The sequence below is a fragment of the Tamandua tetradactyla genome, chromosome 3, assembly GCF_023851605.1.
Source record: "Tamandua tetradactyla isolate mTamTet1 chromosome 3, mTamTet1.pri, whole genome shotgun sequence".
In the NCBI taxonomy this organism is placed as follows: domain Eukaryota; kingdom Metazoa; phylum Chordata; class Mammalia; order Pilosa; family Myrmecophagidae; genus Tamandua; species Tamandua tetradactyla.
Window position 1 is genome coordinate 93,633,299 of NC_135329.1, and position 19,041 is coordinate 93,652,339.

The 19,041-nt window shown below is 40.2% G+C and overlaps 1 protein-coding gene across 1 annotated transcript in view; it reads right to left on the reverse strand.

Annotated features, from left to right (window-relative positions):
• Positions 1-1,386: 1,386 nt before the first annotated feature.
• The window catches only part of LOC143675714 (uncharacterized), a 42,475-nt gene continuing 24,820 nt past the window's right edge, over positions 1,387-19,041 (reverse strand). Inside the window, exon 6 of the mRNA XM_077151761.1 lies at positions 1,387-1,722. The gene's annotated coding sequence lies outside the window, so the exon portion shown is untranslated. The remainder of the gene's footprint in view (positions 1,723-19,041) is intronic.

A 19,041-nucleotide genomic window follows, 5' to 3' on the forward strand; every position in this document is an offset into this window, starting at 1 on the left:
CCCAATACCCCACGATCATCTCTCACCTACTGGGTTGTCCCACATGCAAACATGACAGCATCTGCTCCAGGGGTGCAGTTACCCCACTTGGTGCCTAGATGGGGTCGAGGGTGCAGCCCCTGGAGGCAGGCTGTAAAGAGACTTAGTAAAGAGACTGCACTTGATGAAAATCCATTCGAACCCACTGATGTCTCGAGTCTGCAGTGGCAGGAGGACAATGCAGGGAGGATGGGGAATGCCTCGATTCACTGGACACAGGCAGGAGATCGCCAGGGCATTCTCTCCCTAAAGTGGACGATTAGGGGAGAGCATTAACCATTCCTGTTTTCTGATGTGAACTATTTCCGGATAACCCCATTTAGCCTAATGGATGAAGGAAAGCTCTTCTGCAGCATTCCTCCCGGGGGATGCAAAAATAGCCATAGTTAGAAGTAACCATTTTGCAACCTGACTGGAGCAGCTGGCTGAGCAGGAAGTCCCCACGGTGGCAAAACTTTGGGGTGAGAGGCTGATGGGAAACTAGCAAAGGGACCAGGCTGCCACCAGCGAGCCTGCTGATTCAGCACCTCAAAGCCAGGCCAGCAGGCAGAGGGGAGCTCACCAGCGTGTCCTTGTAACTGTTGGCCCAAGTCCCAGTTGCCAGCAGGGCAGGGAATAAGTTCAGTGCTATGAGGAGCCCACCAGCTACACATCCAGGCAAGTGACCAGCTTCTCCAGCAAGGCCACATCACAGGGGAAGAGATGGGTTCTAGGAGACACATGCCAAACACGAGGAGTTCCCTGATCTGAACATCCGTGCTGGGGTCACATGTTCCGAACCATGGCACTAGTGCAGTGCTGTGGTGGTATCCTGACTCCAAAAACCACATCTGAGCCCACTCTTATGCTGCCCCAGCTCCTTTCCAGCCATGTGAAGGTGGGTTCTACCAGCAGAGGCCTCGGAAGCAGGAGAAGTGGGGGACTTCTGGTGCTTCCAGGTCTTTCCAGCCTCACCCAACTGCAGAGAAAGCTCTGATTCTGGTGTCCAGGTTCTTCTGGCAAGCCTAGCAGCCTCGACGTGTCCCGCTGGCAACCTGGGTCCCAGCTGAGACCCTGGCATAGGCAATGCCTTTGAGCTCTTCTAGCTCTTTTAAAAGACACAGCAAACACACACACACCACCCCCTTTCTGCCCCATCTTTTCTTCAACTTATCGTTGACTACTCTAGCACTCTAGTGAAGATGTACAAATCTTTTAGATCTAATCAAACTGCAGGAAGCAAAAAAGAAAAGGAAAGGAAGGGAGCATGGTCCTTTCTTAATTTCTCAGGGATGAACCTTGGGAACCCTACTCATCACCAGCAGGGGAAGCGATAGTCTACACAATGAGATTCAAAATACTCAGCCATAAAAATAAAGGCCTTTTATTTGGTTTTCTATGCCACCACAGGACCTGTGCATAACATTCCTGATCCCACGGATGCTTCCTGACCATACCCCTTCTGCCTCAGGCATAACTGCCCCGGAGCCATGGTTTGCGGGAGGAGTAGGGGGTCCCAGAAGCAGCACCTCCAACGCCTCTGGGACTGGCGCTCCTGCCTCTGCTTCAAGCACAGGCAGCCCAACTCCTATGGTGTCACCTTCCTGTAGGTAACGTGAAGATGCTGCGTCAGGGGCTGTGTAGTGGTTGCCATCGAGACTGTTCAAGTTTGCCTTCAGAATTCAGCCTGAATTTTCGGGTAATCTAAGCAGATAAACAAAACAGAAGAAACACAAACACCTTAGTTTTATCCTCAAGACTCCATAAATGCTTGGGCCCCTGCCACATGCCAAATGCTGCTGCAGGTGTCGCCAAGGTGGCTTGTCACAGGCTGGTAGCTGGTCAGAGACGCCAGCCCAGGGATGCCTTGAGCTGATGTCGGACGCATGCATGGAAAGATGAGTAGGGGCACCTTTGGGACCCCAATACATGAGAGTCAGTTTATGGCAGCTGTTGCCAATGAGAACACAAACCTGCAGCAATTAATCCCAAATGAGGGAAACTGGAGTTAAATACTCTGTGAGAAAAAATTTGTAGCTGTGATAAACAGGAAATGTGAAAGCATGATAGATGTTGAGAGAGAATCCTTCAATCTTCACTGCTGTTTCAGTATTCAAAACATGATGGGGGTTCCAGAAACAAAAGCAGGACTTCTACTCCTGGCAACAGGAACCGATTTTGTGACTGACCAGCCCCCTCACAGAGGAAAACAGCAAAAAGCTAGATTAAAAATCCACTTGCAGACATCACACAGCCGCCAAGGTGGTAAAGACGGAGGCTTGGAGAGAAGGCAGGGCCAAGGTGGGTCCAGGGTGGAGCCACCATCTGCCGAGAGCTGAGCTGCCATGTCTGGAGGTCAAGGGGCCAAGAGGGAAGTGGAGGCTTAGCAGCACCTTCTTGAACTCCTAGGCCTACTGAGAAGGGGAGGCCCCTCCAGACTGGACCACCTTGACCTGCCCCTCCCTAAGCAGCACCTGGAAGCTCAGAACTGCTCTCTGGGGGAAGAACACCAAGCAAAGCCTTAAGTCATCTCTGCAATTCTTTATGGTGATGCTAGGAGATAAGACCAAACAACTGATATCCAAATGGAAAAACAGGGAAAGGAAATTCTCTGATATTCTTGCAGGAGTGGGGACAACCAAATCAACAGGCCAAGTCCTCAATATTGGGGTTCACCCCTATGAAACTTATTCCTGCAAAGAACAGGCTAAGCCTACTTAAAGTTAGGCCTAAAAGTCACCACCCGAGAATCTTTTTTGACTCCCAGAGGTGTAAATCTCCCTGGCAATGTGGGACAGAAATCCTGGGATTAGCTGGGACCTGGCATCAAGGCACTGAGAAAGCCTTCTTGACCAAAAGGTGGTAGAGAGAAATGAGACAAAATAAAGTTTCTGTGGCTGAGAGATTTCAAAGGAAGTTCAGAGGTTATCCTGGAAATTATTCTTAGGCATTATGTAGATATCCCTTTTTTATTTTATGGTGTACTGGAGCGGCTCAAGGGAAGTACCTGAAACTGTTGAACTGTGTTCTAGTAGCCTTGATTCTTGAAATGATTGTATAATGATATAACTTTTATAATGTGACTGTGTGATGAAAACCTTGTGCCTGATGCTCCTTTTATCCGGGGTATGGATAGATGAGTAAAAAAAAGATGGATAGTAATAAATAAATAATAGGGGGAACAAAGGGTAAAATAAATTGGGTAGATGGAAATACTAGTGTCCAATGAGAGGGATGGGTAAATGGTTAGGGATGTATGAGTTTTTCCTTTTTATTTCTTTTCCTGGAGTGATGCAAATGTTCTAAAAAATAATCATGGTGATGAATACACAACTATACAATGATATTGTGAATCACTGATTGTATACCAAGTATGAAATATATGTGTGAATGTTTGCCAATAAAAATATTTTTTAAAAAAGGAAATTCTAAACTGGAAAATATAAGAAGTGTAATTAAGACCTAAGTGAATGGGATTAATAGCAGATTAGATACAATTTAGGAGAAGACTGGAAAAGTTAGAAAATGACCAGTAGAAAACATCCAGGCTGAAGCTTGGAATAAAGAAAGACGGGAAATAAGGAGAAAGCGTAAGAGACATACTGGAAGCTATAAAAATTTCTAGCATATGGGTAACAGGAATCCCAGAAGGAGAGAGGAAAAAGATTGCGGCACAAGTAGTATTTGGAAGGCTATGGCCAATTTGCTGAAACTAACAAAAGATATTATGACAAAGATTTGAGAAGTACTATGTGCTGGTTTGAAAGGATTTATGTACCCTGGAAAAGCCATGTTAAACTAATCCAATCTTGTGGGAATAACCATTTTTTTTTTTTGAATTTTTTTTGAATTTTTGAATTTTTAAAAAAAATATAACAAACACAAACATTCTTAACTTATGATCATTCCATTCTACATATATATCAGTAATTCACAATATCATCACATAGTTGCAAATTCATCATCATAATCATTTCTTAGAACATTTGCATCAATTCAGAAAAAGAAATAAAAGACAACAGAAAAAAATTCATACATACCATACCCCTTACCTCCCCTTTCACTGATCACTAGCATTTCAATAGAAATTTATTTTAATATTTATTGCCCCTATTATTTATTTTTATTCCATGTTTTACTCATCTGTTGATAAGGTAGATAAAAGGAGCATCAGACACAGGTTTTCACAATCACACAGTCATATTGTGAAAGCTGTATCATTATACAATCATCTTCAAGAACACAGCTCTACATTTTCAGGCAGTTCCCTCCAGCCTCTCCATTACATCTTGACTAACAAGGTGATATCTATTTAAGTGCAAGAATAACCTCCAGGATAACTTCTCAACTCTGTTTGGGATCTCTCAGCCATTGACACTTAATTTTGTCTCATTTCACTCTTCCCCCTTTTGGTTGAGAAGACTTTCTCAATCCCTTGATGCTGAGTCCCAGCTCATTCTAGGATTTCTGTCCCACGTTGCCAGGAAGGTCCACACTCCTGGGAGTCATGTCCCACGTAGAGAGTGGGAGGACAGTGAGTTTGCTTGTTGTGTTGGCTGGAGAGAAAGGCCACATCTGAGCACCAAAAGAGGTTCTTTTGGGGATGATTCTTAGGCTTAATTTTAAGTAGGCTTGACCTATCCTTTGTGGGGTTAAGTTTCATATGAACAAACCCCAAGATTGGGGGCTAAGCCTATTGCTTTGACAACCATTTCTTTTAATCCCTATTCAATAATGTAGGTTGGAATCTTTTGATTAGATTACCTCCATGTAGACGTGACACATCCAATTGTGGGTATTAACTTTTGGATTAGATGGAGATGTGACTTCACCCATTCCAGGTGGGTCTTGATTACTTTACTGGAATCTTTTAAAAGAAGAAGCATCTTGGAAAAAAGCTCAAGAGCAAAAACAGCCAGGAGAACTACAAGAGCCCATGCAGTCAGAAACATTTGGTGATAAAGAAGGAATACGTTCCTTTTTCATAAAGGGGAGCTTCATGAAACAAGAAGTCTGGAGAGAAAGCTAGCAGACTTTGCCATGTTCACCATGTGCCTTTCCAGTTGAGAGAGAAACTCTGAACTTCATTGGCCTTTTTTCAACCTCTTGTTGGTGCCTTAATTTGGACATTTTTATATACTTGGTTTAATTGGGTTTTTTCATGGCCTTAGAGTTACAAACATGCAACTTAATAAATTCTATTTTTAAAAGCCGTTCTATTTCTGGTACATTGCATTCCAGCAGCTAGTAAACTAGAACACACTACAAACCACATCATAGCAAAACTTCAGCTCATAACCAAAGACAAACAGAAACATGAAGGCAGCGGGGCCCTGGAGGGGGGCGTACTGTCAAAGAAATAACAAGAAGACTGACAACCAACTCGCTGACAGAAAGGATGGAAGCCAGAAGACAATGGAGTTACAATTTCAAAATAATGAAAACTGTCTCCCTCTGATTCTAGTTGCACTGAAAATACCCTTAAAAAACGGAGGCACATCCGGGTCAAGATGGCGGCTTAACAACGTGCGCATTTTAGTTCGTCCTCCAGAACAACTATTAAATAACCAGAGACAGTACAGAACAGCTCCTGGGGCCAAGTCAGTGACAAGACACACAGCATATCCCAGTCTGGACCAGCTGGACCGGCTGCGAGCACCCCCCAGAACCGTGAGTTCCCAAAGCTGCGGTGGCCAGCGTCCCTCCCCCACAGGCCACTTCCCAGAGGAGAAAGGAAAGGACTTTACCAGCAGCAGGGACTGGGCATAATCAAACACCAATTGTGGAACTAATTAACAAATTCTGACTACTAAAAATAGGCCCCCAGCTTAGGTGAACCTGATCAAAGCGGAAGTTGCACATTTTTTGCCCCAGCGCCAAGGGGGCCGGACTGACAGAAAAAGGGGAGAAAAAAGAGAAGGAAACAGAGGTTTTTGTGGCTGTGTATCTACAAAGGCTTGACTACCTCTGGATACAGCAGCAGGACTTTTCAGGCTGCAACTGCCCCAGGCATAGGCAGAAGTGAGCTCTTTTGGGGGCTTATCTGGAGCCTGTGCCTTCCCCAGGGGAAGGGTGAAGCCCCACCCAGGTGGAATCCCTCCATCAAGGAATTCAGACACCAGGGCTTGGTAATTTGAAGCCATTAAAACCAGCCTACAACCTCTCCTCTGTCTCCACCATGCCCCCAGCAGGGAGAGTCTGCCAAAGTTAAAGGTACCACATCATTAGGCTGGTGGGACCTGCAGTCAGACAAGCACCACATACTGGACAGGATAAGAAAAACAGAGTCCAGAGACTTCACAGGAAAGTCTTTCAACCTGCTGGGTCCCACCCTCAGGGAAAACCGATGCAGGTGACTCTTTCCTCCTGATAGGAGGCCAGTTTGGTCTGGGAAAATCTGGCTGGGGTATATAATATCTAAGTAGACCCTCCTAAGTGTGTGTGTGTGGGAAAGGCACCACACAAGCAGGGCAAGAAACAAGAAAACAAGAGCTGAAAAATTCTCCTCTGTAAACAAAACTTAAGCTACAGGTCCAGATAAAGCTGAACGGAATGTCAAAGAACAGATAGACAACAAATTCAGCCAGCAAGAAAACCCTAGATAAAAGAAGTGAAAGCAATCTCCAGAATAAACTAATTAAGGTAATTAAATGCCTAGACACCAGCAAAAAATAAAAAATCACACTAGGAAAATTGAAGATACGGCCCAGTCAAAGGAACAATCCAACAATTCAAATGAGATACAGGAGCTGAAACAATTAATTCAGAATGTACGAACAGACATGGAAAACCTCATCAAAAACCAAATCAATGAATTGAGAGAAGATATAAAGAAGGCAAGGAAAGAACAAGAAGAAGGAACTGAAAATCTGAAAAAACAAATCACAGAACTTATGGGAATGAAAGACACAGTAGAAGAGATGAAAAAAACAATGGAAACCTACAATGGTAGACTTCGAGAGACAGAACATAGGATTTCTGAACTGGAGGACGGAACATCTGAAACCCGACAAGAAAAAAAAAAATAGGGAAAAAAAATGGAAAAATATGAGCAGGGACTTAGGGAATTGAAAGACAATATGAAGCGCATGAATATATGTGTTGTGGGTGTCGCAGAAGAAGAGAAGGGAAAAGGAGGAGAAAAACTACTGGAGGAAATTATCACTGAAAATTTCCAAACTCTTATGAAAGACTTAAAATTACAGATCCAAAAGTGCAGCGTACCCCAAAGAGAACAGATCCAAATAGACATACTCCAAGACATTTAATAATCAGAATGTCAGAGGTCAAAGAGAAAGAGAGGATCTTGAAAGCAGCAAGAGAAAAGCAAGCCATCACATATAAGGGAAGCCCAATAAGACTATGCACAGATCTCTCAGCAGAAACCATGGAGGCGAGAAGACAGTGGGATGATATATTTAAATTATTAAAAGAGAAAAACTGCCAACCAAGAGTTCTATATTCAGCAAAACTGTCCTTCAAAAATGAGGGAGAAATTAAAACATTTTCAGACAAAAAATCACTGAGAGAATTTGTGACCAAGAGACCAGCTCTGCAAGAAATACTAAAGGGAGCACTAGAGACAGATACGAAGACAGAAGAGAGAGGTACGGAGAAGAGTGTAGAAAGGAAGACTATGAGTAAAGGTAAAGAGAAGGAAAATTAGATATGACATAGAAAATCCAGAAGGCAAAATAGTAGAAGAAAGTACTACCCATGCAGTAATAACATTGAATGTTAATAGATTATACTCTCCAATCAAAAGACATAGTCTGGCAGAATGGATTAAAAAACAGGACCCATCTATACGCTGTCTCTACTCAAAGGACATGAGGTCAAGGACACAAATGGACATTTACACACCAATGTTTATAGCAGCATTATTAACAATTACCAAGAGATGGAAACAGCCAAAATGTCCATCAACAGAAGAATGGCTAAACAAACTGTGACATTTACATAAGATGGAATATTATGCAGCTGTAAGACAGAATAAAGTTATGAAGTATGTAACAACATGAATGGACCGTAAGGACATTATGCTGAGTGTGATTAGCCAGAAACAAAAGGACAAATACTGTATGGTCTCACTGATATGAACTGACATTAGTGAATAAACTTGGAAGATTTCCTTGGTAACAGAGATCATCAAGACATAGAAATAGGGTGAGATATTGGTAATTGGAGCTGAAGGGATACAGACTGTGCAACAGGACTGAATATAAAAACTCAGAAATGGACAGCACAATACTACCTAACTGTAATGTTAAAACACTGAATGAAGCTGCTTGTGAGAATGATAGAGGGAGGAGTGCTGGGGACATAAATGAAATCAGAAAGAAAGATAGATGGTAAAGATCGAGATGGTATAATCTAGGAATACCTAGAGTGTATAATAATAGTAAAATGTACAATGTACAAATTTTAAAAATGCTTTTGCATGAGGAAGAACAAAGGAATGTCATTATTGCAGGGTGCTGAAAATAGATGATAATTAATATTTTAAAATGTCACCTTATGTGTGAGACTAAAGCAAAAAATGTTTGTTACAAAATTTATATTTTGACTAGTGCATTTCCTAATATAACTCATGTATATAGTTTGATTGAATGTCATAAGTACTTGGAATCTCAGGTAGGACATGAGATTTTGTTGGTTTGTCCAGAGTGATGCCCCGATGAATCCCAGAGTGATTTGATCAGTGACTGGAAAAGTATTTGCAAGCCCCCTTCGGGGAATGGTGAGAGTGGGGAGAAATTCAACTTCCCCAAGTTGAATTCTTGATATTTTCACAAGCAGTGTGGACAACCAAAGCTATAGGCTGAGCCCCCATTCTTGGGGTTTGTTCATATGAAACTTAACTGCAGAAAGGATAGGTCAAGTCTACTTAAAATTTAGGCCTAAGAGTCACCCCCAAGAGAGCCTCTTTTGTTGCTCAGATGTGGCCTCTCTCTCCAGCCAACAGGATGAGCAGTCTTACCACCCTCCCCCTCTCTGCGTGGGACATGACTCCCAGGGGTGTGGACCTTCCTGGCAACGTGGGACAGAGATCCTGGAATGAACTGAGACTCAGCATCAAGGGACTGAGAAAAACCCTAGAATGAGCTGAGAATTAACATCAAGGGTTTGAGAGAACCTTCTCGACCAAAGGGGGAAGAGTGAAATGAGACTGTCAATGGCTGAGAGATTCCAAACAGAGTTGAGAGGTTATCCTGGAAGTTATTCTTATGCATTAAGTAGATATCACCTTGTTGTTCAGATGTAGCGGAGAGGCTGGAGGGAACTGCCTGAAAATGTAGAGCTGTGTTCCAGTAGCCATGTTTCTTGATGATGATTGAACAATGATAAAGCTTTCACAATGAGACGCTGTGTATGTGAAAACCTTGTGTCTGATGTTCCTTTTAGCTACTATATCAACAGAAGAGTAGAACGTATGGAATAAAAATAAATAATAGGGGGAACAAATGTTAAAATAAATTTAGTTTGAAATGCTAGTGGTAAATGAAAGCGAGGGGTAAGGGGTATGGTATGTATAATCTTTTTTTTTCTCTGTTATCATTTTATTTCTTTTTCTGTTGTCTTTTTATTTCTTTTTCTAAATCGATGCAAATGTTCTAAGAAATGATGAATATGCAACTATGTGATGATACTAAGAATTACTGATTGTATATATAGAATGGAATGATATCTTAATGTTTTGTTAATTTTTTTTAATAAAAAAAGTTAAAAAACAAACAAACAACAACAAAAAAACATTAACATGGGATCCTGAACTCAAGAGGACCAGGACCAGTGTGGGGCATTTTCAAATATCCCACTGATCTCAGCAAAGCCTCAGCTAACAAACATGCGGAAGCTGTGGTGACAACCTGAAAAAAACAAACGTTAATTGATTTTTGTCATAACATGACAAAGTCAGTTGAAAATATTGTGGTAATGGCCATGTGGATGCTGAAAACAAACAAAATAACCCTGTATTAACAAAAGACCTGCCAAGGAGATTGAGGGACCAGCCTCCAAAGGGTGAAAATGTACCGGCCACTTCCATGGGACTCCAGGAACAGTGGGAGGACCACGTAAACAAATCAGAATGCGGTTTCAAGGACCCAGACCTATTCTGTTTGCACTGCACTTCCTCTACAAAACACAAGCAGGGGGCTGGATGGGCGTCACAGCTGCAGGAGGGCTGGAGTCTGGACAGGGTGCACTTTCCAAGGCAGACCCCATTATGAGCCGGCAACATTTAAAAATGGGTGCCCTGTAAGGACCAGAAGGAGGTGACACTTTGAAGAGGAAATGTACCTTAAAAAGATCCTGAGAAAAGGGAAACTTTCTCAACATGACAAAGGGCATATGTGAAAAACTCACACTTAATATCTGACTCAATGGTCAAAGACTGAAAGCCTTCCCTCTAAGATCAGGAACAAGACAAGGATGCCCACTGTCACCACTGTTATTCAGTGTTATACCGAAATTTCTAGACAGAGCAATTCAGCAAGAAAAAGGAATAAAAGGCATCTGAACTGGAAAGGAAGAAGTAAAAACTTTCACTATTTTCAGATGACATGATCCTACACATAGAAAATTCTGAAAAATCCACAAGAATGCTGCAAGAGCAAATAGAAGAATTCAGCAAAGTGGAGTTCAAGATCAACACCAAAAAATCATTAGAATTTCTATACCCATGCAATGAACAGTTAAAAGAAGAAATCAAGAAAAAGTTCCATTCATAATAGCAACTAAAAGAATTAAATATCTAAGAATAAATTCAACCAAGAATGTATACAGAAAACTACATTCTAGCTAAAAGAAAAAAAAAAAGAAACCTAAATAAATGGAAGGATATTTTCCCTGTTCATGGATTGAAAACTCAATATTAAGATGTCAGTCCTATCCAAGGCAATTAATTTATAGATTCAACCCAATCCCAATTAAAATCCCAACAAACTTCTTTACAGAAATGGAAAAGCCAATCATCAAATTTATATGCAAGGGTGAGGGACTCCAAATAGCCCCTTGACAAGTAAGAATGAGGTTGGAGAACTCACACTTCCTGATCTTAAAACTTACTACAAAGTCACAGTAATCAGCATTAGCACAAGGACAGACACAGGGACCAATATAATAGGATTGAGAGTTCAGAAATCAACCTCAGATTTATGGCCAGCTGATTTCTGACAAGGGGGCAAAGACTAGTCACTTGGGGAAAAATAGTCCCTTCAACACGTAGTGCTGGGAAAACTGGATCTTCATTAGAAAAAAAAATTTTTAAAAAAACAAGACTCCCCTACCTCACACCTAATATAAAAAAATCCACTCAAAATGGATCAAAGACCTATTTTTGACACAGAACTATCAAACTCTAAGAAGAAAATGTAGGGAATGATCTTCAGGACCTTAGGTTAGGTAATGGTTTCTTAAACTTTATCAACTAGCACAAGCAACAAAATTAAAAATAGATAAATGAGACCTCCTCAAAATTAAAAACTTGTACCTCAAAAGATTATCATGAAAGTAAAACAACCATCTATATAATGGGAGAAATTATTTGGAAACCACATATCTGATAAAGGCTTAATATCCAGAATATATAAAGGAATCCTACAACTTAACAAAAAGACAGACAACCCAATTACAAAATGGGCAAAAGACGTGAATAGAAATTTCTCCAAATGGCCAGAAAGCACCTGAAAGCACTCCATAGAATCAGAGTCTAGATACAGGTTACCAGGGACAGGACGGAGACAAGGGTGGGGAAGACACAGGCTCCTGTTTGGGATGACGGGACCATTCTGGTAATGGACGGCGGCAAAGGTAGCACAACACTGTGAACAAAATTAACAGCACTGAAATATATAACTGACCGTAATTAAAAGGGGAAATATTAGTTTGTGTGCATGATAACAGTAAAAAATAAATGTTAAAAATCCATGGAATTGCACAAGACAGTGAACTTCAAGTTAAACTATGGACTATAGTACAATTATAAAAATGTTCTGTCATCAATTGTAACAGATGTTCTACTCCAATGTAAGATGTTAATAATAGGGTGGTAAAGCCTGTCTTTTATGCATGATTGTTCTGTAAACCCATAGCTTCTATATTAAAGAGAAAAAAAACAAGGTTCCTGATAAACAAGGGTACTTTACTGACCAGAAAAAATTAGAATGTGCTGTCAATGGCCTCAGGTCCACAGTTAAGAACTCCTCTCTGCATTTGTGAAGAACAGAACAGACAGGAACCACAGTGGGTGAGCAGACAGACAGCTGCCCAGATGCCCAGTGGACCAGACACCAATGTTCCAAGAGGGAATTTTGGACAAGATTCATCATGAGACATAAAAGCATCCAAACACATGGATCTGTTACCTCAGATATGCAAACTTATCTAAATAAAGCACTTCTAAAGAAGAAAAGAGCATATGAAAAGTACTCAGACGGACTTCCTGGAAGATGGCGGCTTGGTAAGACGTGTGGATCTTAGTTTCTTCTCTAGGGCAGCTACTAGGGGACTAGAAACGATACAGAAAGCGCCCAAAGCCACAACAGAGATAAAAAAGACAGCGTACCCCATCCTGGAATGGCTGGCTGACTGAGAGAAGCAGCTCGGGTGAGATCGCCGAGGCGCGCGGGCCTCACCGGGCAGGGTGGCAAGCGGCCGGAGTTACTCCCTTCCCCCTTCCCAGGCCGGCTGGGAGAATTGGAGAGGCAGTCCCCTGAAACCAAGGCGGCTGGCACCCACACCACGCGCAGCCCCCCGGACCAACTGAGAGAATTGGATCGGAAATCCCCAGGATGCGGAGAACGGTGACGGGTGGGGGAGGCCCCTTTCAAACCCGTGACTCCCAGGGAATGTGCACTCTCTCGGGCGGGCTGCTGCCGCTGGCGCCCTCCCGCCATGCCTGTCGCCCAGGGCCGACTAGGAAATTCGGACGGGCTCTTTCCGGGGCTGCGGCGACCAGCAACCCCCTGCGTTCGGACCCCGGGTCGGCTCAAGCCGCTTCGGCTAGCGAACCCCCCAGACGGCGAGAGTTTTCCAAAGTTTAAGGTCCCACAGCACCTTTTACTGGTGGGACCCGCAGACAAACGTGTGCCACGAGTGCTACCTACTGGGCAGGATAAGAAAAACAGAACCCAGAGATTTCACAGGAAAATCTTCCAAACTTTTGGATCCAATACCCAGGGAAATCTGTCTAAATGCGCAGACGCCAACAGAAGATAACGGATCACGCTCAAATAATTGAAAATATGGCCCAGTCAAAGGAACAAACCAATAGTTCAAATGAGATACAGGAGCTGAGACAACTAATGCTAAATATACGAACAGAAATGGAAAACCTCTTCAAAAATGAAATCGATAAATTGAGGGAGGACATGAAGAAGACATGGGCTGAACATAAAGAAGAAATAGCAAAACTGAAAAAACAAATCACAGAACTTATGGAAGTGAAGGACAAAGTAGAAAAGATAGAAAAAACAATGGATACCTACAATGATAGATTCAAAGAGACAGAAGATAGAATTAGTGATTTGGAGGATGGAACATCTGAATTCCAAAAACAAACAGAAACTATCGGGAAAAGAATGGAAAAATTTGAACAGGGTATCAGGGAACTCAAGGACAATATGAACCGCACAAATATACGTGTTGTGGGTGTCCCAGAAGGAGAAGAGAAGGGAAAAGGAGGAGAAAAACTAATGGAAGAAATTTTCACTGAAAATTTCCCAACTCTTATGAAAGACCTAAAATTACAGATCCAAGAAGTGCAGCGTACCCCAAAGAGATTAGACCCAAATAGGCGTTCTCCAAGACACTTACTAGTTAGAATGTCAGAGGTCAAAGAGAAAGAGAGGATCTTGAAAGCAGCAAGAGAAAAACAATCCATCACATACAAGGGAAACCCAATAAGACTATGTGTAGATTTCTCAGCAGAAACCATGGAGGCTAGAAGACAGTGGGATGATATATTTAAATTACTAAAAGAGAAAAACTGCCAATCAAGACTCCTATATCCAGCAAAATTGTCCTTCAAAAATGAGGGAGAAATTAAAACATACTCAGACAAAAAGTCACTGAGAGAATTTGTGACCAAGAGACCAGCTCTGCAAGAAATACTAAAGGGAGCACTAGAGTCAGAACCGAAAAGACAGAAGAGAGAGGTATGGAGAAGAGTGTAGAAAGAAGGAAAGTCAGATATGATATATATAATACAAAAGGCAAAATGGCAGAGGAAAATATTATCCAAACAGTAATAACAGTAAATGTTAATGGAGTGAATTCCCCAATCAAAAGACATAGATTGGCAGAATGGATTAAAAAACAGGATCCTTCTATATGCTGTCTACAGGAAACACATCTTAGACCCAAAGATAAACATAGGTTGAAAGTGAAAGGTTGGGAAAAGATATTTCATGCAAATAACAACCAGAAAATAGCAGGAGTGGCTATACTAATATCCAACAAGTTAGACTTCAAATGTAAAACAGTTAAAAGAGACAAAGAAGGACACTATATACTAATAAAAGGAACAATTAAACAAGAAGACATAACAATCATAAATATTTATGCACCGAACCAGAATGCCCCAAAATACGTGAGGAATACACTGCAAACACTGAAAAGGGAAATAGACACAAATACCATAATAGTTGGAGACTTCAATTCCCCACTCTCATCAATGGACAGAACATCTAGACAGAGGATCAATAAAGAAATAGAGAATCTGAATATTACTATAAAGGAGCTAGACTTAACAGACATTTATAGGACATTACATCCCACAACAGCAGGATACACCTTTTTCTCAAGTGCTCATGGATCATTCTCAAAGATAGACCATATGCTGGGTCACAAAGCAAGTCTTAACAAATTTAAAAAGATTGAAATCATGCACAACACTTTCTCGGATCATAAAGGAATGAAGTTGGAAATCAATAAGAGGCGGAATGCCAGAAAATTCACAAATACCTGGAGGCTAAACAACACACTCTTAAACAACGAGTGGGTCAAAGAAGAAATTGCAAGAGAAATCAGTAAATACCTCGAGGCAAATGAAAATGAAAACACGACACATCAAAACTTATGGGATACAGCAAAGGCAGTGCTAAGAGGGAAATTTATTGCCCTAAATGCCTATATCAGAAAAGAAGAAAAGGCAAAAATGCAGGAATTAACTGTTCAGTTGGAAGAACTGGAGAAAGAACAGCAAACTAATCCCAAAGCAAGCAAAAGGAAAGAAATAACAAAGATCAGAGCAGAAATAAATGAAATTGAAAATATGAAAACAGTAGAGAAAATCAATAAGACCAGAAGTTGGTTCTATGAGAAAATCAATAAGATTGATGGGCCCCTATCAAGATTGACAAAAAGAAGAAGAGAGAGGATGCAAATAAATAAGATCAGAAATGGAAGAGGAGACATAACTACTGACCTCACAGAAATAAAGGAGGTAATAACAGGATACTATGAACAACTTTACGCTAATAAATACAACAATTTAGATGAAATGGATGGGTTCTTGGAAAGACATGAACAACCAACTTTGACTCAAGAAGAAACAGATGACCTCAACAAACCAATCACAAGTAAAGAAATTGAATTAGTCATTCAAAAGCTTCCTAAAAAGAAAAGTCCAGGACCAGATGGCTTCACATGTGAATTCTACCAAACGTTCCAGAAAGAATTAGTACCAATTCTCCTCAAAGTCTTCAAAAATATTGAAGTGGAGGGAAAACTGCCTAATTCATTCTATGAAGCCAACATCACCCTCATACCAAAACCAGACAAAGATATTACAAAAAAAGAAAACTACAGACCAATCTCTCTAATGAATACAGATGCAAAAATCCTCAATAAAATTCTAGCAAATCGTATCCAACAACACATTAAAAGAATTATACATCATGACCAAGTAGGATTCATCCCAGGTATGCAAGGATGGTTCAACATAAGAAAATCAATTAATGTAATACACCATATCAACAAATCAAAGCAGAAAAATCACATGATCATCTCAATTGATGCAGAGAAGGCATTCGACAAGATTCAACATCCTTTCCTGTTGAAAACACTTCAAAAGATAGGAATACAAGGGAACTTCCTTAAAATGATAGAGGGAATATATGAAAAACCCACAGCTAATATCATCCTCAATGGGGAAAAATTGAAAACTTTCCCCCTAAGATCAGGAACAAGACAAGGATGTCCACTATCACCACTATTATTCAACATTGTGTTGGAGGTTCTAGCCAGAGCAATTAGACAAGAAAAAGAAATACAAGGCATCAAAATTGGAAAGGAAGAAGTAAAACTATCACTGTTTGCAGACGATATGATACTATACGTCGAAAACCCGGAAAAATCCACAACAAAACTACTAGAGCTAATAAATGAGTACAGCAAAGTAGCAGGTTACAAGATCAACATTCAAAAATCTGTAGCATTTCTATACACTAGTAATGAACAAGCCGAGGGGGAAATCAAGAAACGAATCCCATTTACAATTGCAACTAAAAGAATAAAATACCTAGGAATAAATTTAACTAAAGAGACAAAAAACCTATATAAAGAAAACTACAAAAAACTGCTAAAAGAAATCACAGAAGACCTAAATAGATGGAAGGGCATACCGTGTTCATGGATTGGAAGACTAAATATAGTTAAGATGTCAATCCTACCTAAATTGATTTACAGATTCAATGCAATACCAATCAAAATCCCAACAACTTATTTTTCAGAAATAGAAAAACCAGTAAGCAAATTTATCTGGAAGGGCAGGGTGCCCCGAATTGCTAAAAACATCTTGAGGAAAAAAAACGAAGCTGGAGGTCTCGCGCTGCCTGACTTTAAGGCATATTATGAAGCCACAGTGGTCAAAACAGCATGGTATTGGCATAAAGATAGATATATCGACCAATGGAATCGAATAGAGTGCTCAGATATAGACCCTCTCATCTATGGACATTTGATCTTTGATAAGGCAGTCAAGCCAACTCACCTGGGACAGAGCAGTCTCTTCAATAAATGGTGCCTAGAGAACTGGATATCCATATGCAAAAGAATGAAAGAAGACCCATCTCTCACACCCTATACAAAAGTTAACTCAAAATGGATCAAAGATCTAAACATTAGGTCTAAGACCATAAAACAGTTAGAGGAAAATGTTGGGAGATATCTTATGGATCTTACAACTGGAGGCGGTTTTATGGACCTTAAACCTAAAGCAAGAGCACTGAAGAAGGAAATAAATAAATGGGAACTCCTCAAAATTAAACACTTTTGTGCATCAAAGAACTTCATCAAGAAAGTAGAAAGACAGCCTTCACAATGGGAGACAATATTTGGAAATGATATATCAGATAAAGGTCTAGTATCCAGAATTTATAAAGAGATTGTTCATCTTAACAACAAAAAGACAGCCAACCCAATTACAAAATGGGAAAAAGACTTGAACAGACACCTCTCAGAAGAGGAAATACAGATGGCCAAGAGGCACATGAAGAGATGCTCAATGTCCCTGGCCATTAGAGAAATGCAAATCAAAACCACAATGAGATATCATCTCACACCCACCAGAATGGCCATTATCAACAAAACAGAAAATGACAAGTGCTGGAGAGGATGCGGAGAAAGAGGCACACTTATCCACTGTTGGTGGGAATGTCAAAGGGTGCAACCACTGTGGAAGGCAGTTTGGCAGTTCCTCAAAAAGCTGAATATAGAATTGCCATACGACCCAGCAATACCATTGCTAGGTATCTACTCAAAGGACTTAAGGGCAAAGACACAAACGGACATTTGCACACCAATGTTTATAGCAGCATTATTTACAATTGCAAAGAGAAGGAAACAGCCAAAATCTCCATCAACAGACGAGTGGCTAAACAAACTGTGGTATATACATACGATGGAATATTATGCAGCTTTAAGACAAGATAAACTTATGAACCATGTAATAACATGGATGGACCTAGAGAATATTATGCTGAGTGAATCCAGCCAAAAACTAAAGGACAAATACTGTATGGTCCCACTGATGTGAACGGACATTCGAGAATAAACTTGAAATATGGCATTGGTAACAGAGTTCAGCAGGAGTTAGAAACAGGGTAAGACAATGGGTAATTGAAGCTGAAGGGATACAGACTGTGCAACAGGACTAGATACAAAAACTCAAAAATGGACAGCACAATAATACCTAATTGTAAAGTAATCATGTTAAAACACTGAATGAAGCTGCATCTGAGCTATAGGTTTTTGTTTTGTTTTGTTTTGTTTTGTTTTGATTTTACTATTATTACTTTTATTTTTTTCTCTATATTAACATTCTATATCTTTTTCGGTTATGTTGCTAGTTCTTCTAAACCAATGCAAATGTACTAAGAAATGATGATCATGCATCTATGTGATGATGTTAAGAATTAATGATTGCATATGTAGAATGGTATGATCTCTAAATGTTGGGTTAATTTCTTTTTTTCCGTTAATTAAAAAAAAAAAAGAGAGAAGGGATAATTGGAGCTGAAGGGATACAGACTGTACAACGGGACTGGATATAAAAACTCAGAATTGGACAGCACAATACTACCCAATTGTAATGCAATTATGTTAAAACACTGAATGAAGCTGCATGTGAGGTATAGGTTTTTTGTTTTTTTTTTCTTTCTATTGTTTTAATTCTTATTCTGTTGTCTTTTTATTTCTTTTTCTAAATCGATGCAAATGTACTAAGAAATGATGAATATGCAACTATGTGATGTTATTAAGAATTACTGATTGTACATGTAGATTGGAATGATTTCTAATTGTTTTGTTAATTCTTTTTTTAATTAATAAAAAAAAAGACAAAAAAAAAAAAAAAAAAGAAAAGTACTCAGACCAGCATTATTTAAAAGAACTGAAAGTGGCTTACAAGTCCATACATTTCAAAGAAATACCATATATTTCAAAACATATGGAGAGATTCTACAGTAACATGAAAAGATGGTTTGGAATCATTTTATAAGGAAGATAAAGGTGATGAGA